At 39.3% G+C, this 25,918-nt stretch overlaps 2 long non-coding RNA genes across 2 annotated transcripts in view; both read right to left on the bottom strand.

The window, feature by feature from the left end:
* Positions 1–13,125, bottom strand: part of LOC112653864 (uncharacterized) — a 35,305-nt gene extending 22,180 nt beyond the window's left edge. The window contains exons 1-2 of the long non-coding RNA XR_003132586.3: positions 11,918–13,125; positions 8,087–8,239 (exon numbers count right to left, since the gene is read on the bottom strand). This is a non-coding gene — a long non-coding RNA (uncharacterized LOC112653864). The remainder of the gene's footprint in view (positions 1–8,086; positions 8,240–11,917) is intronic.
* A 1,449-nt stretch (positions 13,126–14,574) lies between these two features.
* The window catches only part of LOC118354331 (uncharacterized), a 61,966-nt gene continuing 50,622 nt past the window's right edge, over positions 14,575–25,918 (bottom strand). The window contains exon 5 of the long non-coding RNA XR_007409929.1: positions 14,575–14,646. This is a non-coding gene — a long non-coding RNA (uncharacterized LOC118354331). The remainder of the gene's footprint in view (positions 14,647–25,918) is intronic.

Genomic DNA, 25,918 nt, shown 5'->3' on the forward strand with positions numbered 1-25,918 from the left:
GGGGTGTTATGGGACCTTATTCTAACTTTGCTTCAAAGTTGAATTTATTTATTTTTATTTTACTTTACAGTTTTATTTAATGTATAACTATATACAGCAAAATTTAGAAAGTATAGTTAGTTTACAGTTCTCTGAGTTTTGACAGGCATAAATGGGCATATAACCAACATTACAATCAAGGTATAGGATAGTCCCATCATGCATACACACACACACACGCACACACACACACATACACACACACATACACATACACATATATATACATTTTTTAAGATTTTATTTATTTATTCATGAGAGACACAGAGAGACAGAGGCAGAGTCATAGACAGAGGGAGAAGCAGGCTCCATGCAGGAAGCTCAATGTGGGACTTGATCCTGGGACTACGGGATCATGCCCTGAGCCAAAGGCAGATGCTCAACCACTGAGCCACCCAGGCATCCCACATACATACATTCTTATTTCTTTATTCTTTGTCAAATTTTCCCCAATGCCCAGCTCATATAAATGACTTACCCAGTCTCTGAATCAGTTGTGCTGTTTCACAATGTCCTATAAAACAAATTATACAGCATATAGCCTTTGAGACTGACTCCTTTCATCGAGCACAGTGCATTTGAGATTTACCTGTTTTCTTGCCTCTATTAGTAATTTTTTTTATTCTATTACATGGTTATGCCACAGATTTTTTGTTTATTTTTTTTCAATTTACTCATCATGTCAGTTCAGTGGCATTTGGTTTGTTTCCAGTTTGGGATGATTACAAGTTAATCTTCTATAAATATTTGTGTGTATGTTTTTATACGAACATAAGCTTTTATTTCATTTAGATTCTACCTAGAAGTGGAATTACTAGGTTGCATGACAAGTGTATGTTTAACATTAGGAAACAACCTGCCACATTGGCTCCCAAAGTGGCTGACCCATTTTAATCTGTATCAGCAATGTGTGAGAATTCTATTTGATCCACAGCCTTGTCACCATTTGGTATTATCAAGTTTTTATTTCTGTTTTGTTCTGTTTTGCCATTCTAATAAGTTTTAGTAGTATCTTATTGTGGTTGTAATTTGCATTTTCCTAAAGACTAATTATGTTGAACATATTTCCATATACTTATTTGCCTCCCATATGCTTTCTCCAGTGAAGTATCTGTTCACATCATTTACCCATTTCTTACTGAGTTGTTTGTTTCCTGATTATTGAGTTTTGCATACTGAGTTAGTTATTATTCCCTTTTTCTTTGCTTCAGGATAGAACAACAAAGTTTTTTTTAATCTATTATCTTTTAACTGGAAATTTTTCTATTGTTTGTTGGAAATGAGGCCAATTCATAGTGTACCCTTCTGCTTTAAAGACAGAGCACACATTTTTAGAGGGACACATGAGAATCCACATAAGTAGATCAGATTTTTCATCATTCCTTCAACTAAAAATGACTCTGTGATGAAGCTCTGGCCAACAGGACATATGTAGGGTACCTTGTGGAATGCAGTTAAACCCTGAACAATGAATGCAAAGTTTAGAGGTGTTAGTCCCTGCATAATCAAAAGTCCTTGTATTAACTTTGACTATCCCCAAACTGAACTAATAGACTACTATTGACTGGAAGCCTTACTGATAATGTAAACAGTCAATGAACACATATTTTGCATGCAATCTGTATTCTTACAATAGAGTAGGCTAGAGAAAAGAAAATGTTAAGAAAATCATTAGGAAGAGAAAATACATTTACAGTCCTGAAATAGATTTATTTAAAAAGTCAATGTGTAAATGGACCCTTGAGGTTCAAAGCCATGCTATTCAAGAGTCAACTGTATATCCTTAAAGAGAGAGCCTGCCTTCTGTTCTATTCACTTTCACATTGGCTAAAATGTAGTCTTAATGGATGGGGCCCCTGCATTAACGCTGGACCCCAAAGCTGCCACCTCGGTGTCCATCGAAAGATGAATGAATAAAAAAGATGTGGTTTATGTATACAATGGAATATTACTCAGCCATTAGAAATGACAAATACCCACCATTTGCTTCCACGTGGATGAAACTGGAGGGTATTATGCTGAGTGAAGTAAGTCAATCGGAGAAGGACAAATATTATATGGTCTCATTCATTTGGGGAATATAAATAATAGTGAAAGGAAATAAAGGGGAAAGGAGGAAAAATAAGTGGGAAATATCAAAAAGGGAGACAGAACATGGAAGAGTCCTAACTCTGGGAAACGAACTAGGGGTGGTGGAAGGGGAGGTGGGTGGGGGGTGGGGGTGACTGGGTGACGGGCACTGAGGTGCGCACTTGATGGGATGAGCACTGGGTGTTATTCTGTATGCCGGCAAATTGAACACCAATAAAAAATAAATTTATAAAAAATAATGGTAGCATCTAATGGTAGACCACATGACAGAAGGAAGGGATTTACCACCCTACTTTTGAATATTTACTTTCAGACTTTAATAAGAGATATATATTAGCTTCTTTGAACTAGTTTTTTGTTTGTTTTGGCTTTTCTGTCCCTTGTAATTGAGCCTCATCCAAACCAACAAGAGATTTCATGACATCTAGATCTTTAATTTCAAGGAAATCGAGGATCTCCTCAAGTATAAATAAAACATTATAGATCAGAAAGTTAGAAAAGTAGCAGAATCATTTTAAAGAAAAATCATTAGGGACACCTGCGGGGCTTAGCACTTGAGAGTCTAGTCTGCCTTCAGCTCAGGGCGTGATCCCGGAGTCCCGGGATTGAGTCCTACATTGGGCTCCCTGCATGGAGCCTGCTTCTCCCTCTGCCTATGTCTCTGCCTCTCTCTGTTTGTCTCTCAAATAAATAAACAAACAAATAAATAAATAAATAAATAAACAAATAAATAAATAAATAAAATCTTGAAAAAACAAAAGAAAGGAAAATCATTAATCAAATACTGAGATTTTTGAGATTATCTATCTTTTAGGAGATAATGTCAGAGGCTTGAAAATGAAAAATTAGTAGGGATGCCATGTACAGAAGTAAAGATAAAGAATAAAATAGCTTTCATTTTTTCTTGGATGCATGATATAGTTTAGTTATGCTTGAGCACTTGACCTACAGAAATAATATTAGTTTTCTGAAACCTTAATATTTATTAACAGGTTCAAGTGGAGGGGAGGAGTCATTTTCTGGCTCAAGGAAAGTCTACATAGTTCACTACTTTAGACAGAAATGTGGAAACAGACATCAAAGCCACAAATTCAGGGCTTTCATTATGGTTATAATGTACACTACTGCACTTCTACTCACCTCTATCATATCCCCCATTAAAACTTTTCTCTTTTTGAATCTCGTTTTCTTTATTTTTACATTCTGAATTACCAGTGCTTGGTGAGATCAGAGAAAACTTGAAACAGTATTTGCTCAATGAATGGAAATACTTATGACTCTCATCTGGACCTCCAGACCTAGCTCTAACCTTGGAATCCATCAGGTTTCTGTTTAATATTTGTTCCTCTTTTTTATGCATCCCAGCCTCAGATGAGATGGAATTCATCCCCATGTCTGGGCCAAGCACCCACAACAGAGTTCTGTCCAATCTTCTCTGTAATCTTTACCTCATCAGAGATCAAGAGAGCAAAGGAAATTCTGACATAGGGTGTCCAAGTGCTAGGCAATGTGTGATCCACAGGGATGTTTTAGTCCTTAAGGATTTAAGCCACTATCCTGAGACAAAGACAGAAGGATATAACCAAAGCAAATCAAACCAACCAAACCAAACCAAACCAAACCAAACCAAACCAAACCAAACCAAACCAAAAAGTAAAACTCTGTGACAATGAGAAAAATAAGCAGAATGTACTTTGGTCATGGAGAGAAAATTAATTTAGACAGTTAATGAGATAAGGAAAGCAGAAGTAACAGGTTTACAGTTGGGTAGGTTATTTGAAGGCAGATATTGGGGCAACCTACATTCCAGAAAGGTGAACTAGACTGATCAGAGAGGAATAAGGGACAGGAAATTTTCTTATCTTCCTTTTCTTTAGTTATTTTGCTAAGTGAGCCATGTTTATTCAAATGGTACATATCCATTCAAGAAAAGATATAGATGCCTGTAGGCAAGAGCCCTGGATGCTCCTTTCTGGTTACCAGTCGTATCTTTCTCTGTCTTGACCCTCAGCTCTTAGGTATAAACCTACTGTTAATACTTTGAGTGTATTTTCTTAGCATCTGATTTTTTTTTTTTCACTATAAAAAGATTTTAGAGTGAACTCATTCTCTGGTCTTTCTTTTTTATTCTTTTTCTTTCTCTTTTTTTCTTTCTTTCTTTCTTTCTTTCTTTCTTTCTTTCTTTCTTTTCTTCTTTCTTTCTTTCTTCTTTCTTTCTTTTCTTTCTTTCTCTCTTCTTTCTCTTTTTTTATGTCCTGCTCATGTTATAGTATCCTTATCATTTCAGCAAAAACACCTGCTTGAGCTTCAAATGCCAGCTCTTGCATTTTTGCCTGAAAGTTCTGGCTTCTGGAGCTATGAGGAGTTAATCTGTCCCACCTCATGAAGAATATCTCACCGATGCACTGATGGGACTTGAACCATAAATATTCAAAGTCCCTTGATGTTCAGTTAGGATAACTATGAGGCATGTGCTCTCTCCTAGCTTCCAGAGTTTACCCAGCAGGATTAAACTTTAGTTAGTTGCCCATAGCGAAGCTGGCTTGATAGGGCATCCTGAAAGCCTGCCTTCCCTTCCATTTTTCACACCCTTATTTACCTACCAGGGGTTTGTTTCTTCAATTCCTAAATCAACAAATTACAATTGAAACTCTGCCTTAGACTCTGATAATCGGGGAACTCAAAATAAGATAATCATGTTAAATCTTTATTCTTCTCCCCAAAGCATTAGATATTAACTCAAGCTGCTACTCATGTCTGGCCAGACCAGGTATTTGGCCTATTTTACATAAATATAGATACAGATAGATATATAAATTACATAGACAATATAAATGTATATAAACATATGCATATCTATGACATATTTTTATATATGTAAGTCTGGATTCAGCTCATTCATGAAATTTAAGTAGTTCAAAGGAGAATCCTATTATTGCTTCTAAGCATCTATGCTTTTGATCTTGTGCAAATTCAGAGAACTTACTTTTTCACTCACCCATGTCTCTAAATCTATTGAACAAAAGTATAATCACATTAGTGTGGAATGCCAAAAGGATCAGATCTAGGTATACACATTAAATTAGAATTCTCACTATGTTGGAAGAAGAAACTTTTGCAGTTTTCCACTTTATTCTTTTCAAAATTTCTTTAAGAGCATTTGCTTCTGGTTGCAAAGTCTGATCAGCATTTTTTTCATTAACTATTGAAGTCTAAGTGAAATTGTTTTCAGTATCTCCGGTTGCTCTGTGTGTATGTTATGTAGAAGACAAAAGAGCTATGAGAGTAAATGTGCATGAAACAATGGAGTTTAAGTCTAATAAGCTACATAGATTATAAGAAGATGACCAAAGGAAAAACTGAAAATAATGGAAAAGCTCAGAAGGTGGTTTGCATCTGAAATCTATATGATGTTCCAAAGGGATTAAATTGATTACTTGACATGCACAACCTCCTGCATTTTATTGCTATTACACGTTAAAGTTATAGAGAAAAAGCATACTGGGATATATCACTGGATTTTGGTTTCATAGTGGCTGGGAAAGACTTGGTTCTTATAAATATGAGGATCACTCTCTGAGCTACCCCAAAATGAATGGCAATGAAGGCAAGGGACACAATACTGCAGTCTCCACTTCATTTTCAGTGACTCTAGGGTGTTCTAAGTGAGAAAAAGGCTAGAGGTAGCTGCTGGGAAACCAATGCTTCTGAAATTAGTGGTCTGGTCTTTCACTTTCACCATGATGCTTTCTAATGTCTTCAGTTTTTTTTCTTAAGGCTGGGCACTCATATTTTCTCCACTTATTTATTAAGATCTGTTTTTCTGCAGATCATCATAATCTGGCCACTTTTCTATGTACTTCTGTCTCCTACTCAAAAAAGAATGCTGATTCCTGATCATACTCTGATGGCAGAGCAAGACTTTCATTGATACCGTCGGTCTCCCCATTTTGCAGTTAGAGACATTGCAGATTCTGTCAGTAATTTTTGAGCAATCATTGGTCACAGAAGAGGTTTCATAGTAGAATGACTTCAATAGGAAAATATAAATATTATTTTAATAAAATGATGCATCACCTTATGTAGGTAGAATTCTAAGCTGTTCCTCAAAATTCTCACCCTCTAGTGTATACACACCTTCTGCCAGTCATTCAATCAAGCACTAATCTAGGTGCTGCTGTGAAGGGATTTGCAGATGTAATTAAGTTCTCAAATCAGTTGGCCTTAAAATAGGATGATACTTGATGGACTACAACCAATCAGATGGGTCCTTCAAAGGGACTGGAATCCTTCAGGGAAATGATATATGAAAGGTGAGAAAGCGTCTGAGAAGAAGTGTCTACACTGCTGGCTTTGAAGATGGAGGGGATCACATGGTAAGCGATGATGAGTGGCCTCTAAGAGCTGATAGTGACTGCCATCCACGAGCCAGCAAGACTTGGATCCCAGTTTTACACTTGTAAAAAAAAAAATTGATTCTACCAACAGCTGTTGAGTTTGGAAGGAGATTTTTCCCCCAGAGTCTTCACATAAGAATGCAACCTGGTCAATACCTCGAATATGAGACCCAAGAATTTACTTAAGACTTAGCTCAAATTCTGACCCTACAGAACTGTGTGGTAGTAACCAGTGTTGTTTAAGCTACTATTTGTGTAAGTTGTTACAAGGCATTGGAAAATGAATATACTCCCACAACCCTTACCAGACTCAGTCCTTCTCCTGGACCAGCAAAGTTTGTGTCACTTACGTTTACTGAGGTGATTTGTCTGAATGCTGGTTATCATTCTTGTAGCTTGAGGGATCCTACTCTTATAAAGTACACAACCCTGTAACTATGAAGAGCCAGGGTCTAGCAAAGTGTTTTGAGTTTGAATCCTGTCTCTGCCATCTTCTATCTGTAGAAACTTGGATACATTGCTGAACTCCTCTGATCCCCAGTTAGGTTAGTTTTAACATGGGTAAAATGGTAGTACTCACAGCCAAAACACTTTTCCTTATGCACATTCAGTGTTCAGCATGTGTGCTTGCACATGTTAGGTAACTGTCTGAGCCCTGATATAAATATAAAGTATAAATATAAATTAATGCACAACTTGATAGAGTCCAAATTTCAAATCAGTGAACCTTTCATAAACCCTTTCTCTCTGCCAGGCTGTTGGAATAAACATAAGATGGGAAAATGTCACAACCTTTAGTTTCAAAGCTTCTCCAAATAAGTGAGAAAAACTGACACAGAAGCATAGATATCACTGATATCTTTTAACATGGCCAGTGAAAAAGAGACTGCAAGACAGAAGTGGTGCTAGAGAATTATTAGCTCTCAGCTGGGACAGATGGCAGGAAGGGAAGGAAAGGCTTTATCAGGCATGTTGACATTTGATTTGGGTTTTGAAGAATGAGTAGAAGTTGATCAAATAGTCAAAGACTAGAAAAGCATCCCAAGAAGAGCAAGTAGATTTTGCAGTATCTCTGAGATACTAAATATTATAGAGTGTATTAGGTATCATAGAGGTTCCAACAGCAGAAAGAAAGCTTAGCCAGATTAAGCCCACAAGACATTATTTTGAATCATGTGTACAAGGACATCCGAGGGAGAATCTACTTTTAGGCATGATGAAATCCTGATGAAATGTTGTCAGAGATTCCATCTATCAATTGATCAATCTGTCTTCTATTATCTATCTATCTATCTACCTATCAATCTATCATCTATCTTCTAATTATCATTGTCTATCTATCAATCATCTATGTATCTCTCCCCCTCTCTCTCTTCCTTGGCTCTTTTTAAAACTATTTTGGCTTTATTTTTAAATAAATAGGATCACTTCGTATTATGAAAAATATCGTTTGTACTTCAAAGCCTAAATTCTAATGGTTGCCAAGCTAAAAGCAGAAAGATTCTTTTTCACAACCATGTACTACTTTTCAGTGATGACTTAGGCCCATGTCCACTCACCTTGAATCCAATCCCATGACCTGCTTAGACCATATACTTGTTTTTGACAAGACATCGAGATGGACAAGCCTCAAGAAACCACATTAAATGTTTGCTTCTTTTTCCCAAAGGAGTATAGGTGGTTTTGCCAGAAGAAACCAGAAGAACTGCTGGCTATAGTAAAACAAATAGAAAATATAAAAAAAAAAATTGATGTCATTGGATCATAAAAAGTGATGGGTAAAATCTCGATGCATCTTTTTCATACACTAAGGCGTTTCAACTTTAGCCTGCAAGGGATGAGCAATTTGTGAAGGACTTCAGTCAGTGGAGAGGGTTGCTTGAATTTTGTGCTTTCACTCTCTTACACTGAAGTCATGGTGGAGGATGTGCAGCCATGAAGAGCATGGTGGATGGACTTCAAGGTCTCTAAAAGCCACTGGATGCATATGGCTATCACTCAGCGTACTGAGCAATGGAAATCCAGAGACAAGCCCGGTAGGAATTGTTCTGCCTCTCTGGCCTTTCCACTTAGCATTCATAATCCTCAGATGCACGACTGCCAGCAGCCACATCTTCCAACGCAAAGGTCAACATGAAAGAGCATCTTAAGTAGCACGTCAAAATGACATTTTGCGATTTGGCATAATTGCTTGCTTAAGTGCTTGTACATTACATTATCTTGCTTCCGTAAGGCTGATGTTGCTTCCAATTCTCCTATTCTTCAATTCCTTTGCTAAAATATTGCTACTTTCTAATAGTTGAGGGTATCTTGTATGTGAGGCAGCATCCACACTGTCATTACTTTAGTGTTTTGAATTCAGTGTCTGTGCATTATTTTATACCTCAAAAAACATCATTGGAGTTAAAAAAATGCCTCATGAGTTATAACCCCATATTCAACTGTCTGTTAGTTTGTTAATATAGTCAGTCACCAATCTATTCAATATGCTCCCCTGTATATAAGGCACTGAGAAAAGCACTGTGGTATTGGGGGTGGAAACAACTGTGTCCCTGCCCTTTGTGAGCGTAGAGAATAGGGCGAGAGTGGTGATATGTCTCTACTAGCTGCTGTGAAGGGAAAAGGAATCAGGATCAAATCATACAAAAAAAAAGTATAATATAAAAAAGCCATTTCAAGGAAATTTTTTTTATAATGAGGACAACATTGTAGATTAAAAAAAAAAAAAAAAGAGCTTGTCAGACCCATGCTGGACAGCAGACTAGGTTCAAGGCATTTGTTGTCTTCAGGGATTACAATGGACATGTCAGTCTAAATGTGGTCCAGGGAGGTAGCCACTGCCATCCGTGGGGCCATCATCCTGGACAGATCTTCCATCGCCATCGCGTGGGGAGGCTGGTCGGGGAACAAGATTGCCAAACCCCACACTGTCTCTTGCAGGGTAACCCGCCTCTATTGCTCTGTGCTGGTGCACCACATCTCTGCTCCCAGAGGCACTGACATCCTCTCAGCCCCTGTGCCCAAGAAGCTACTGAGGATGGCCAGTATTGACGATGGTGACTCCTTGGCCAGGGGCTGCACTGCCATATTGGACAACGTCATCAAAGCTACTTATGACATTTCTAAGACCTATGTCTCTCTCACCTCTGACTTCTGGAGACTGTGTTCACCAAGTCTCCCTACCAGGAATTTACTGGCCATCTTGTAAAGACTCCACCAGAGTCTCTATACAGAGAACCCAGCTCCAGCTGTGGCCACCACCCAGTTTTATATAAGAAAAATAAAGTGAAATAAAGCCTGTTAAAACAAAGAAAGGGCTTGTGCCTCAAACTTGTTGCTCTCGGCACTGTGTAGATGCTCAGATTCTCACTCAAAATGGTTCACTGGGTTTTACAACAACCTTTTGTAAGTGGCATTCTCCAAGAAGCTGACTCTGAAATGGAGAGTTGAATCCAGGACAGAGACCAGGGGTCTCCTTGGAGTCTGCACCTTGGAAGTTGGAGGAGGAAAGAAGAACTGAGGAGGTAGAGGGTAAGCTGTGATGCCCTCTTACTGGAGGACTTATCCCTGCCAGGAACTCTGCAAATGGGACAAAGAAAAGCTATTCTGTGCTGGGTTATGAGGTTTGGGTCTTCATGCACCTGTTTTGATCAGTCGCTGGATAGCTGGCCAGCCAAGAAATGGTGTGACCTTATGCAAGCAGCTCTCTTAAGGTGAGACAGTCCCCAGGGAGAGCTGACAGCTGAGAGGTTGTATGCTGGAAGCTTCCCAAGCAGCTGGGTGTGAAGCTTTATTTTTGAATAAGGCTCTATACACTGAATTACAGTGTCCCTTATATCACCATTATCTGCAAGACTCTGATAAATGGAAATATTACCTTTTATGGAGACTGGGATCAGTTTTCCCTGAGCATTTATTTGGGCTAGATTCTAGGTTGGATGCATAGACAAAAGATGCCCTTGATCAGAAACACCTGCACTGTTATACGAGCAGGATTTAATCTTTCACTATGCTTACCTACTAAAATTAGGAGTTTGTATGGGCAGTCAGGTTTATCCTGATACAGTTTTCAATTCTTCCTATATATCAACTGCAATTTAATTCAAAATCTAGTTTTTTTGAGGCTCAACTCTAAGCCAAAATGATACTCCTCCTTCTCGTCTTCCTACTACTATTGCATTATTGCTAACTATATTCATGAAGAATTTTTTTGTATCATAAACTAATCTGAGCAATTTGCATGTAAGAACACATTTCATTCTTATAACGAATCTATGTGGTATATAATATCATCATCTACCTATTTTTTAAATGATGAACCCAAGGCACACAGAGGGTAAGCAACTTCCTCAACATTGTACAGATTTTATGTAGAGGAGCTGGACTTTGTACCCAGGTAGTTTGGCTCCAAAGTCTGTGCTTAAATACACTCTCTGCCATTAATGATCTCATCATTAGTGGAGTCTTGCAATTGGCTGATTGCTCTAATTATTCACTTATTATCTGCATCTATGCCCTTTGCAATATGACCCTGCAGTGCTCTCCCATTCCCAGGGGTATGGGCTGCTCTACCCTTTAGCTCTAGATTCAGCCAAGTTACTAGCATTGCCCTAAGTGTCTTTTAAAGTGTGAAATAAGTGGGGTGCCTGGGTGGCACAGTCAGTTAAATGTCAGACTCTTGGTTTCAGCTCAGGTCATGATCTCACAGTTGTGGGACTAAGCCCCATGCCAGGCTCTGTACTTAATGAGGAGTCCGCTTAAGATTGTCTCTTCCTCTGCCCTTCCCCCATTCTCACTCTTTCTCTCTCACGTAAATAAATAAATCTTTAAAAAAAGAAAAGGTGCTTCAAATAGAGACTTGTAAAGTGCATGGAAGACTGAGTTTATTCTTTCTCATTCTTCTGCCATGGGCAGGGCAACATGCCTGGGATTGCTCATGTTGGAAGTTATTAGGGCAAAGGGCATCGCAGATCAGCTGACAGGTGCTCACTTCCAGCCAGGATCAGCACAGCCTCCTTGCCTACCTGAAGCTGCCCCCAAATGCTTGAGTGAGTCCAGTATAGGTCAGATAAACCCTACAGATCATGAACTAAAAAAACATTTGCTATTGCATGCCATTGAGGTTGTGATGCAACAGTTGTGTGACAATGTAAATGACTAATACAAATTGAGTTACAGGTGAAAATTAAATTTGATATAAATGCAATGATAAGTACAAGTGCTAGGTGTGCAAGGGGAACATAAGAGCACTGGTAAGGGGAATGTGACAGACAACTTATTTCAGACTTTATACTCAGTGAAGAGTTCCTGGAAGAACTAAAATAAAGGTTCTGGAGAAATCATTTCAAAAAAAAAAGAAACAGGATATATGTCAGGGAAGTATTTCTTACTTATATCTAGGGACCTGTAGTATGCCTGGATCATCCTCTCTGCAACAGCCATGTTTTTGAAAAGTTGTATGCAAATCCAAATATAATACATCTAATCTTGTTGCAGCAGCAGAGAGTTCACTACTAAACAAACTCTGAGATGAAGGTTCTTCTTCTTCTTCTTCTTCTTCTTTTTAATGGAAAGAAAAAAAGCTGGAAAGTGAATTATTTCCAAAAATATCTATTGCATGTTGACTCCAAGTAGATAGGTGCACCTGTATAAAACATAAATATGCGTCATTTAAAATTTTAAGCAGGACAAGTTACTCCTGCTGGTTGCTAATTCACACATGTCTGTATTTTGAATGTTAGCTTCCTACATTTTTATACAAATATTAATTGTAACTATAGCATTTAAAATATTATTCTCCATAATATTTACCTTAAAACACATGTTTGCATTTTTTTTCCAGAAAATATTTCCCTGGGAAAATGCCCAAAATCACCCGTCAGGGTCAGAGTTTTTGTTCCAAAAGCCTGAATTCTTCACCAGCTCCCCAAGAGGCAGGCTTTGAGACGAAAACAATCACATGTAATCACAAAGATGTCTGTGTAATCTTTCTTTATTATTATCAAACAAATTCTTTGTAGTGGCTGGTCCTTTATCTTATTTTATGGGTAGTAGACATGAACTCCACTAAACTCTCTCTTGCCATCAGTCAAGAAAGGCTTACTTCCTAATAATCCTTGGGTAAAGAAGGATTAATTGATTTATTATGCCTAATCTTGCAGCGTGGATTTATTCAGTAAGCAAACACAGCCGTGTTACGTGGGCTCTGTGTCAGGCTCTGGGGATGCTGATGCAAAAGCAATGCACTCTCTGTCCTCAAGAAGCTCATGGTCTGTTCTAGGAGAGAGGTGAGTATGAGGAAATTAAAATAAAATGACAAATACTAGTGGGATCTGAACAGCACTGTGAGAATAAGGAAGAGGAAAAGGTGAAACAATTAATTCTGAAGTAGAGATCAGTAAAATACTTTCAAAGGGGTTTTATCTTATGGGTGTTCCTAGGTTCTTTTTATTTACCCTTCATCTACATCAGAGCTTGGCAAATTTCTCTGTGAGGGGTCAGATAGTAAGTATTTTAGGCTTTGTGGGCTGTAGGGTTTCTGTTTTAACTACTCAGTTCTTTCCTTGTAGAGTAAAAGCAGCCATAGACAATATGTAAAAACATGAGTATTGCTGTGGATCAAGACAGTTTTATGTATAAAACCTCGAGGCAGTCTGGATTCGTCCTGAGGGTTGTAGTGTGTCTACTCTTGTTCTCCATGGGCTTTAAATGCTGATGTATCTCCCAAGTACCCAAGTACTTAGTAGGGAGGAACATCCATACATTTATTATTATTATTATTATTATTTATTATTTATTATTATTATTATTATTATTATTTTAAGTAGGCTCCATGCTCAACATGGGGCTGGAACTCATGACCATGAGATCAAGAGCCGCATACTCTACCCACTGAGCCAGCCAGGTGCCTCTATACATTTAAAACTCAAGGAAAACAGAGTATAATGCTATGTGAAGTCAGTCAGAGAAAGATAAATAACATACAATTTCACTCATATAAGGAATTTAAGAAACAAAACAGATGAACAAAGAAAAAAAGGGGGAGGCAAATAAGGAAATAGACTTAAATGCAGAGAATAGACGTGTGGTTACCAGAGAGGAGGGGATGAGGGCATGGGTGAAACTGATGAAGGGGATTAAGAGTGTGCTGATCATGGGGCACCTGGGTGGCTCAGTCAGCTAAGTGCCTGCCTGAAGCTCAGGTCATGATCCCAGGGTCCTGGGATTGAGTCCTGCATCGTGTTCCCTGTTCAGTGGGGAGCCTGCTGCTCCCTCTCCCTCTGCCTACCTCTCCTCCTGCCTGTGCTCTTTATCTCTGTGTCATATAAATAAAAAAAAAAGGGATCCCTGGGTGGCGCAGGGGTTTGGCGCCTGCCTTTGGCCCAGGGCGTGATCCTGGAGACTCGGGATCGAATCCCATGTCGGGCTCCCGGTGCATGGAGCCTGCTTCTCCCTCTGCCTGTGTCTCTGTCTCTCTCTCTCTTTCTCTCTGTATGACTATCATAAATAAAAAAAAATAAAAAAAAAAACTTTGAAAAAAAAAGTACATTTATCATGCTAAGCAAATCATATTTCAAATAAATAAATAAATAATAAATCTCTCAATCTTGAGATTCCCTTCTCTGTATTCTTTTCATAGGTGTTCTGTCCCATGATCTCAAATGCTTTCTATTTGCCAAATGTATGTTCCCAGACTTGATTGTTCTTCTGAAGTCCAGAACCACTTAATAGGTGCTTGTCAAGCATTTTTCTCTGGGCTATTTTTCTGTTCTATCAAAATTAGCAGAGTTCATCTTATGGTCTCTCTGAAACCTCTAGGCCAGGTCTGGTCCTGAGTAGCTTTTTGCCTTTCCACAAACAATAATCCCATCCACCCATTTGCTCAAGGTGAAACTGGAAGTCAAAAGTAGCACCTCCTTCTCCACTAATCATTTGTGCATTCCCTAAGTTCCGTTCACAGCACTCCTTAAATTTCTCTAGTGGTGCCACCTGAGTGTCTCTCCAAGGCCACACCTCAGTCTTGTCAACATCACTTCTTCATGGACCACTCCATGGACCACTTCATGGACCACTCCAATGTCTTTGCATCCACTCTTGTGTTCTTCTTGTCTTTATTCATCTACCAAACAGAGGGACTCTTTTAATAAAACCTCCTATCATGTCATCCCTGCTTTCAACCTTGCAAAGGATCCCTGGGGTCTACAGATAAGTACAACATCCTTGTTACTCTTTCCTGAGTCCTGACTCTTACTCTCATGCTGTAGCCTCAGCTCCTACCCATGCATATGAAGATTCATTGCTGCAGTAAGAAATTAGCACAAACTTAGGGACTCAAAATAACACACATGCATTACCTTATCGTTCTGGAGATCTGAACTTTGAAATGGGTGTCACGAAACTAAAGGTATTGGCGGGGCTGTGTTCTTTCTGGAGGTTATAGAGAAAAATTTATTTTGATGCCATTTCCAATCTCAAGAAGCTGCCAACATTCTTGGTTGTTGGCCCTCAGCCAGAAATTGCATCTGGTCCCCACTCCCCCATATCATCTCCATCTCTGACTCTGCTTTTCCTGCATCCCTCTTAGAAGGACCCTGTAATTCCACTGGGTTTACCTGGATAATCTGCAGAAATCTTCCAGTCTCAAGATCCTTAAACTTAATCACATCTACAATGCTCTCTTTGCAATGAAGGCAACATATTCCCAGTTGCTGGGAAACATGGACATCTTGGGTTAAGAGGACATTATTCTGAAAACTATACCACACCTTCTTACTTATCATGCTCCTGACACATTGGCCTTTGGTCTCTCATCTATTCAAAGCAGCTACCTCTTCCTCCTCCAATATCCCCTCTCTCTAGAATTCTTTTTAACTCTATCTTTGGCTAAATTCTTATCTCTCTTAACCCATGAGCATAAATGGTCTTCCTCAGAGAAACTTCATTCAGCCCTTCCCTTCAATATTTTTAAATTAAGTTAACCCTGATTTATTCTCTTATACGCTATACATTTTCTGTTTTAACACTTTTTACTGTTGAACTTAAATAAATCATGACATAATTGTCTCTTTCAACATTAGGCTCCCCATCAGAATGTGAGCTTGCTGAGGGCAGTGGCAGTGTTTTCACTGTTTGTGGTTTACTCTTTGCATTTCACAAAGTGATGAAACCACATACATGTTCACTAAGTGTGTGTCAAATGGATTAAAGGGTTACTGAATAAATAAATGTATTGATAAAAAAATGACTGTTTGATCATGAATTTAAAGAGTATGTGACAGGTGGCAGATGATCAGAGAGATCAAAGTATATGTTAGGGGACTAAAATATATTTTATCTTTTGTAAAAATCTAGGTAAGTGAACATTATATATTGGGGATTATAGATAATTTGAAAGGACTACAAGGTATATTTTCATAGTTAGCAATGGTCAAAGGGGGACTAAGAGATTAATAAAGATTAGATCATAAACTGCCTTCATCATTTAAGAAGTTCTGAGCAACAATGAGTACCTGATAGCCACCCTAATGGGGCCTTACGTAGCGCAGGGTTCTAATTAGTGTCTGGAAGTAAGGATTTCCAAATCCGACTCAATAGTTCAAAGACATTAGGGCACTGGGTTCACATGTGTGTCATTTCCTTGGCTTTTCCCTCATTATTGCAAGATGGCTGCTAAAGCAATGAGCATCATTAGACTGCCCAAGATCAGCATCCCATCTTCGGAGGGCGAAGGTGGGAGGACAAGGGCCCTCTTTTCAAGCTCTCTCTAATATAAGGAGATAAAATGTATCTAAATTCTCAGTAGATTCTTCTTTTGTTTACAGTTACCAAATTTAGAATTAAAAATAAAATATGCTCAGTTAAATGTGACTTTTCAATAAACAATGAATAATGTTCAGTACAATATACAGGACATACTGATACCAAATGCAGTAGTTTGTTATTCATCTGAAATTTAGGATTTAACCAGGCACTATATATTTCATCACAGAATCCTGCCCTTGTTTCATTAGGGAGGGCAGGGTTACAACTCACCCTTAGACTAGTCACAGATAACTAACTATGGATGCAATTACTATCATTGACTGACTAAGCTTACTTCCCTGGGCACATCGCCAAAATAAGGGTGCCATTAACAAGAATGGGAGGACTGGTTTCATATGAAGAACCAGCTGTGTCAGCCACAGGGTCTGAGTAAATTGGTAAGGCAGATTTATTTTATTCTGTAGATAATGTGGAAGTATCAGAGGATTTGAGCAAAGGAATGATGTAATTAATTTGGAAGTTTTTATTAAGATCTCTGGTTTGGTTTTATGTGAGATGGTGATTAGAGGAAGGGGTATCAGATATGAGGCTATCCCATTAGCTGTGCCACAGAATGATGAGGTGGTGTGAACCTAACAATCATCAGAGGTATTTAGAAACATGTAAGAGAATTCAATATGCCTATTTACTTATTATAGTTGTCAAGATTTCAGACTGTGGAGTTCAAATGTTTGGCGTTATATCCTGACTTTGTTATAAGATGTCTGTGTCACCTTGAGTAAGTTACTTTATCTTACAAGCCTTAGTTTCCTTTATCTGTAAACAAGTAGATAATAAAAACTGTGATTTACTATCGGCATTGAAGGAGGTCATTCAAGTCAAGTGCTCAGCAAAGAAAAGAAACAGTATGCACTGAATAAATCTTAGGTGCTTTTATCAGTTTGGGTGTGACTCTGGGTTTTCTTGTTATCATGGATATGACTGATTGGATGTGGTGTGTAAGGAAAAGGAGTCCCTCGAATCTGCTCCACCCATAACTGCACCCTCTCAGATGAGGCCAATCTCACCCTTCAGTCCTCAACCAAACCCTTAGTGTCAACACTGACTCCCACCCAGTATCCAATTCTCCAGGAACTCCTAATGATGCCACACTAAGCACAACCTTATGCCCAAATCATACGACTGCTCCTTTCTGCTCCGCTGAGCTTGGTCTGAGCTGCCCTTTCTAGTCTTCCTCTCCTGGCTCCTGTGAACACTGTCCTGCTTCCTCCTCCTTCCCCTCTAGCCTAGTAGTATATTCTCACACAGCTACCAAGACACCAAACACCATGTCAGATTAAGCTATTTCTTTGCTCAAACCTTACAATGGCTTCTCATTTTACTAAAGATGCCCAAGCACTTCACTTCAGTGGGGACCACTACCCTCTGTAGGGGGCCAGAGGATGCTCTGCTTGGCTCTCTCCACTCCAGACACCTGGACTCTCTCTTTTCTCCCAGTCCCTAATGAGAACCTTGGTCCTGCTTGATCCCCCTTACTTAGGGCATCGTTTCCACAGGTATCCAAATGCTTAACCCTCTTATTTCTGTCAAGATTCTGCTCAAATCAAACCCACTCACTGACATTGACCTCAACTAATGTACCTATAGTTTCAAACTACACCAACCTGGCTTTCAAGATTGGTCTTATCTGTTTTGTTTGTTTATTTATCCTATAGCCCTTTTTACATCCTAACGTATAATACAATTTGCTTATTTATTGTAATTATTATTCACTCCTTCCTTAAAATATTAGCCATTTAAGGGCAGACATCTCTATATGTTTTACTAACTGTCGTATCAAAAAGCCCAAAACAATGCCTCACATATATTGAGTTCAATAATATTTTAAAAATATGTATACTTGGGGATCCCTGGGTGGCTCAGCAGTTTAGCACCTGCCTTTAGCCTAGGGCATGATCCTAGTCCTGGGATTGAGTCCCACATCAGGCTCCTACATGGGGCCTGCTTCTCCCTCTGCCTGTGTTTCTGCCTCTCTCTCTCTCTCTCTCTCTCTCTGTGTGTGTGTCTCTCATGAATAAATAAATAAAATATTTAAAAAATAGATAAATAAAATAAAATTTATATACTAAATATATATTATATATATACACCAAGCTTTGTCAGACTACATACATGTCATTTATTCTTGTTCTTTACAAATTAAAAACTAGTAGCTATTCAATGTGTATTCTGCACCATAGTTTTGATTTCTGTACTTGTCTCATTTCATTGAATCACTATGAGAACTTTGTGGTCTGCATCCTTCTGTAGTGGTACATCATAGCCAAAGGTATAATCAGCCAACAGAGAAAATCTTCGGATCTCAAACTATAAATCAAGGCTTCATATCTCAACTCTGCCACTTACTAGGTGTGATGCCTTGGACAAGTGACAACCCTCTCGCCCCCCACTTTTCTTAGTGCACAGGTTTTTTCATTTGTGATGTGGGGGCACAATATTAGTATGGACTCATGAGATTGTTGTAACTATCAAGGTGTTAACACATGTAAAGTATTAGGATGACATCTGAAACAGAGTGTACATTAAACAAATGCTAGCTATTATCTTTACAATAAATATTTTATCAATGTTATGCATTGTAAACCTGAGGCTCAGAGAATCCAATTAACTTGGCCAAGGTCAAATAGATAATAAGTGGCATTCAGGACTCTGGTTCCCAAATGGTGTTTTTAACCACGATGCAATAAGAAACACAAAAGGAGGAGCCCTTTGGGGGAAAATATAATGAGTTGAATTGTGGATTTCTGTATCTTCACCCAGGGATATTTTCTACCTAAATTTAGACTTCCTAGAGAATATTGAATCTCTGACTATATATTTAATTTTCTCTCCAAGCTGGCATGAAGCAGACTTGATCTTTGGAAGACAGCAGGGTTCATGTGATTATTTTCCCAGCCTTTGCCAAAAGTCAGTCATTTAAAAGTCTTTGTGGCACAGGACCAACTGCTTTACACATCAGCTGCTCTGTGAAAAAGTTGAAAATGTGATAGATTTGCTGACAAGCGTATTTTATGTTTGATGTGCATAAATTTTTTGCAATGATAAAAATAGAAGCAGTTAAGAGTTACTGAGTGGCTTGTTTTTCCTTCTGTCTCTTGAATATTTTGATCTTGAGATAGAGCAGGTGTCTTGCTTGTTTTCACCTGTATTCTCCAGTTTTAACTTCTTCAGTATGCATTACTTCATTTATAAGGAAGTATTCACACCTACTATGTGCAAAATTGAGTTCTGGGTGTTTTGGTAAGACATTTGTTACTACAAATATCGCTTTACAATCCAATAGAAGAAATTGAAAACTATGTATTTCTCAAACCTGGTATTAAAATCCCAGGACAAGTCATAGTCATCCCTCATCTGAGGCATTGCAACAGCCTGTGAATGTTCTCGCTCAGATTATCTAAGTCATTCTGTTCCCAGTAGTCAAAATGATTTTACAATATTGAAAATCAGTATCTTTCTTTCCTATAGAAAGTGGTATACTGGCTTCCCATTGGAGTAAAGTTCAAAATCACCCCATGACCAGGAATGCCATATATGATCCCACCCCTTTATGTCTCTCTTAGCTAACCCCACCATTGATCTTCAACTTCCTCACCTCATTCCACCACAATAGACTTTTCATTCATCCCTCAAACATTCCAAGCTAGTTCTTGAATCAGAACATCTGCACTTACTGTTTCTCTACATTCATTGTATGTTTTCACAGATTTCCATATAGCTAAGTGCTCCTCTTTATTTATGTTAGCTATATTTTCTTCTTTTTGAGGACTTCCCATAATCCACATTTTAAGTTATTGGCAAGGATTTTGTCCCCTTATTCTCTGCTGAATCCTCATTGTCCAAACTATGGGTCACATGGTATGTGATCCATAAGTGACTATTGCTGACTGATTGATCGAATAATTTACTATAAATATATTTAACAAGAGTGAGAAATTAGAAGTGCCAGAAAAGAATCATAGGGAAAATTCTATGGGATGCCATAAGACGGAGCAATCATACTTGAATGGCTATCATGCACTGGTTTATTGAGAAAGAGTTGATTCTAGAATAAGAATTATTTATCAATGCTATTGTTGTAGATAATTATACAGTGTTTTCTATGTGTGAAACAGTATCCTAAGTCTGTTCTATAGATAATCTTATTTAGTAGTCATAAAAACCCCATGAGTGGATACTCATTTTATAAGTGACTGGACATGTCTTAATCTCTTTGGGCTACTATAACAAAATGCCAAAGACTAGGTAGCTTATAAATAACAAACACTTATTTCTTGCAGTTCTAGAGGGTAGAAGTCTAGGATCAGGGTGCCAGTATGGTCAAATGAGTCTCTTTTCCACATCACAGATTTCTTGTATTCTCACATAACAAAAGCAGCAAGTTAGCTCTATAGAATATCCTTATCAGGCCACTAATTCCATTCATGAGGGTGCCCCCTTATATGAACCATCTCTCAAAGGCCCCACCTCCTGACACCATCATAAAAGGCATTAGATGGGTGCCTGGGTGGCTCAGCTGTTTAAATATCTGATTATAGGTTTCTGCTCAGGTCATGACTTCAGGGTTTGAGATGAACCCCTGCATCAGGCTCTACACTCAGTGGGGAGTCCACTTGAGCTATTCTTTCTTCTTCTGCCCCCCTCCAATAAATAAATCTTTAAAAATAAATAAATGGCATCAGAATTCCAACATACAAGTTTTGGAGGGACACAAACAGCAGGACGGAAGCTCAGAGATGCTAGTAACATGAATAAGATCACACAGCTAGTGAGCAGCAGAGCCGGAATTTGAAACTAGACAGACTCCAGAACGATGCATTCAAAGGCAACATTGTACTCAGTTTGGACAAGTAAGGAGAAAAGAGAAAGTCAATCTAGTTGGAAGGATAAAAATACTATAAAAATACGATCAAAAGCAAGGAAGAGAGAATGTACAAACAGTATTTTGGGAATAATGTCAGGTTAGAACCCAGTGGATGAGCAAAAGGAACAAGCATGCAGTTGAAAAACATGTTGAAATCAAATTGTGAATGCCAGGCAGGGGATGTTGCAGTAATTTTATAAAAAAATGGAAAATCTTTGGGAAAGGAGTTGGCATGATTGACCTGAGCTTTACTAAGATTATGGGGAGAACAATTAGGAATTGAATTAAGTTCAAACAAGAAATAATTGATATTTATTATACTATTAATATTTTCCCAAAGTATTTTGACCTGAAAATATCTCATTTGTTCATCAACAATCTCTATATTATCACAGTCAGTATTACAAACTCTATTTTGCAGATAAGAGTAATCAAATTAAATTTAAAACCATCTGCTCAGAAGGGGTGATTTAAAATGTCCAAGACTGGAGTGCCTGGGTGGCTCAGGGTCTGCCTTCGGCTCAGGTCATGATCCCAGGGTCCTGGGATAGAACCCCATGTTTGACAACCTGCTCCGTGGGGAGCCCACACAAAAGACAATATATCTCAGGAGTGTGAATGCTGGAACCGGAAAACTCTTATAAAGTAAAACAAATACATGATGACTGTTTCATTCGATTGTGCATTTTCACAGATACAGAAAATTGACAATGGTTAAGTCCTCACACCTAAAAAACTTGAGAAAGCCACCTTCCCCCTTCACTGAGAAGAAGGTAAGAGGATGGATGGTGAAGACAGGTGAGGGGTGCCAATACCTTCCAACAGTGACTTCATCAAGGATTCAGTGGTCAGGTCCCAATTAAATCCTTCTCATTGAAGAAGATTCTCCATTGCCCATTCTTACAACCTACCTCATCCGATCTCCTGCTCCTTTCATTGCCCTTTTGATCTGATTTGAGCAGGGATCAAAAGTACCTCCGGATACCAGATCAAAATTCCAGTGTGTCTTTGCAAGCTGTGTGAGCCTGGGAAAGCATCTTCTCTCCATCTGCATTTCATCTCATAGAACACAAGCAAAATGATTTTTAATTTGAAGAATCTTTTAATTAACAATTTATTATATAAATGCATGGAGTGCAGTCAATATTTAATAATAATTGCAGGAATACTAGCAGATATTATTTGTTGGTATATATGGATGCTCCAAATGTTAGGAGAAAGAGGAATCATTAATTTTGGGTGAATGAATGGTTATTTTTGAAACACTGCTAATACGGTTATGCTATTTTTCCCTTTACATTGTTCATTGATTTTCTATTGTTTTATAAAATTCTCTCTTTAGTCTTTCTTCCTGGTTACTTTACGCCCATCCAAGAGTGTTGTCAAAGTTCAATAACATCTAGTAGAGTGTCCAGCAAAAAGCAATCATAAACCAGTAGTTCTGACTTCTGTTAGACAGGTCACATGCACTTGCTGAACCTCAGTATCCTAATCTGGAAAACAAAGGTATTTTTTTTGTAGTGATGTAATGAAGTTTGAAAATCAGTGCATGGAAAACTGCTTCTCACGTACCACAAGCTATTAGTTTCTCTTCCTTCTTATTCTTCTGGCTCTGGATTATTGGAAAATACTATTTCTCTTTAGCTGTCTCAGCAGATATTTTCAAATCTTTTGGGGACTCAATTCCTAACCTGGTGAAGCATCAGCAAATCCATGGGCTAATAGATGAGATAAGTTGGGCTGGATTCAGCTTTTCTACAACCATCAGTAGTCCTTTCACGATGGGCACCTCCTTGCATTTACTCATTCATGTGCATAATTCATGAGTTCAATGCCTTCCATCCTCATTCAAAGTGAAAGTAGTTGCAAGTCCTAAGCAATCTGCAACCACCCTGCTTCCCAAAACCGCTTCCTGAACTCATTTCCTATCACTCCCATTTGCTTGGTGCCAGCCACCTCGTCTTCCTGCCTTTCAGGAATTTTCCCACTTCTGTCTGGAGCTCACCTATTCAGGGATTCCTACACCCTGTCTTCACCCAGAATGTCCTCTGCCCTTTTTCATTCTTACTCTTCTTCATGGGGCTTTCTACCATCTGACCTACTACTTATTTTACGTAATTGTCTGTTACCTCTCCTCATCTGTTAACCTGCAAGGCCCATGAAGCCAGGGCCTTGGTCAGTGGGGTTTACTGTGTCTGGTATGTAATAGTTACTCCATATGTAGCTAGTGAATTAATGAACAGATGCATTCAACAGCGTCCATTGACAACCACTCTGTGCAAGTGGCTACACTATGCTGAGTGCACAGAAGCATAGCCCATGGCAAGCTCTATGAAGTTGAAGAGAGTGACATTAAATAAAATAATTACAGGGGCACTTGGGTGGCTCAGTGAGTTAGGTATCTGCTTTGGGCTCAAGTCATGATCTCAGGGTCTTGGGATTGAGCCCTGCATCGAGATGCCTGCTTAGCAGGGAGCCTGCTTCTCCCTCTCCCACTCCCCCTGCTTGTGCTCTCTCTCTCTCTCTCTCTCTCTGTCAAATAAATAAATAAACTTTAAAAAAAATAAACATTATAACAGCCTTTGCTCCTCATGGGCTTCTGCCCCTTAAATCCAGACAAGGACCTGCTCCTGGTCTGCTGTTTGTTGGAGGACGCTGGATCCTGCAGGTCTTCTGCCTGAATGTGGCTGATGCAAGGCAGCAGCAGGAATTTGGAGGGTGTGGGAAAGGGAGGAGCAGGCCAAGTTCCCTTTCCTCTCTGCCTGTGGCAGTGGCTGCATCTCCTCCTGCAAGTGAAACTACTCTTTGCCTTGATTCTTCAATCTGGGGTTCCTAGCTGCTCCTGGCTGGTGATAGTGTGTGCATGGTCTCACTTCCCACTGATTTGATTCTCTGCTCTTGCAGCATTGGTACAACTGATTATCTGTATTATATTTTCTCCTTTGAAATCTGAAGGATTTCTGGCTGTTTGTTTGGGTTTTTCCTTTCCACTTTGTTTCTGGTTGATGCACCATCATCTTTGAGTGCTTCTTCGAGAAAGCACAGAGCCTGAGACAACCCAGGACGGGGAACCCCTGGGCCCCAGGGAAATGTCCAGGGAGAGGCTACCTGGAAGCAGTGGCCTATTACTCCTTCATGGATCATAGAGTGGACTCAACAGGGAAAGCAAAAGTGGTGTGCTTTTCAGGCACATATGAAGGCCCAGTGCCAGGAGGGAGTAGGGACTTTCAAATAACAGAATGAATGGCTCTATATCTGGAGCATAAAGCACCAGATGAGGCAGGAAGCACTGGTCAGCCATCCCGGGTCTTCATCTTGCAATTCACATCTTGCAATTCACACAGTAGGTGTTCATCTTGCAATTCACAGGTTTGAAACATGGAAGGTGAAGGTGGTAACTTCATCTGATTTGCTCCTTCTAAACGTGTCCCATTACAATGAAAACAGCAAATCAGGCTGCTAGGGGACCAGGAAGGAGGCCACTGCAGGGCAGCAGGAGGTCGTGGTGGTTTGGACCAGGATGGGGACTTAGATGTAGACAGGAAATGAAGAGCCTGACAACAGCCAGGTCTGGACCCCTCTTTTCATACTCCTTTTCACTTTCCCAGACTGCTGACATGCTCTGGTTGTCCCTGTGGTCAGGGCTGCTGCCAGCACCATCGGCTTTATTTTTATGTTGGTGCCTTAAAGACTTCATCTCAGAGATAAGAGGCTCTGAAGACAGTGAGAAAGGCAGCCAGGCGAGCAAATGCTTGCCTTCACTGTCTCCTCTGCACAGACTAACAGGAGCAGAGGTTCCAAATAACATGAAGCTGTGAGGAAAAATTTGCCACACTGCTCCCCTTTCTCATGTGGTGGCAAACCGCTTCCTAACAGGCCAGATATGATTGTTCTCATTTTGGGCGTACTCCATCTTTTCCATGCATGGACTTGGCTCCTCAGGTTTGCTTACGTCTATGTCTCTGGGCATTTCCAGGGTCTCTACAACTGTTCCAGGGCCTTTGGCAAGGACTTTGGAAGTGACTTCCATTGTTTCTTGCAATGTTCCTTGTGGTGCAGGAGCAGTTTGGTGCCAGAGCAGAGAAGTAGGACCAAATGACACCGAATAATAAATAAGGCAATTTCATAGTTGGTAAAAATGCTGGGAGCTCAAAGCCGGTTATAAAAAAGGTTCTTTATTGAGGGCATGCCCTTACTCAGTGACCCCAGAAAGTTCATGGAGAAGCAGAGAAGACTGGCTTGTGGTGTGTAATAGTTACTTACATGTATCAAACAGTAATAGCACAGGTGCCAGGCTAAGACTACTGCACACATTATCTCAATCCTCTCAGGTGACTCTTTTGAGGAGAGTTTTTTTTTTTGTTTTGTTTTGTTTTTTTTTGTTTTGTTTTGTTTTTAATCTCCACTCTTGTGGGTTAAGAAAATCACTTCAGAGAGATTAAGAAATAGCATGAAATCACACATCTGACAAATAATTGGGGAGGATTTGAACTCAGACCATCCTACCTATCTTTGTTCTTACTACAACCCCCACAACCTGAGCTAGTATGAGGAACAGGAGGTGTGGAGCCTCACTTAGGATCTCCATCTGACACCTCTTCCTCTGCTTTGCCAGCTGTGTGATGTCAGGCAAACAGCTTGGCTTCTCTGGGCTTTAATCTTCCTTATCTGTGAAATACTACTATTACTAACGTCTGGCTTGAGG

Source organism: Canis lupus, chromosome 3 (assembly GCF_003254725.2).
Source record: "Canis lupus dingo isolate Sandy chromosome 3, ASM325472v2, whole genome shotgun sequence".
In the NCBI taxonomy this organism is placed as follows: Eukaryota; Metazoa; Chordata; class Mammalia; order Carnivora; family Canidae; genus Canis; species Canis lupus.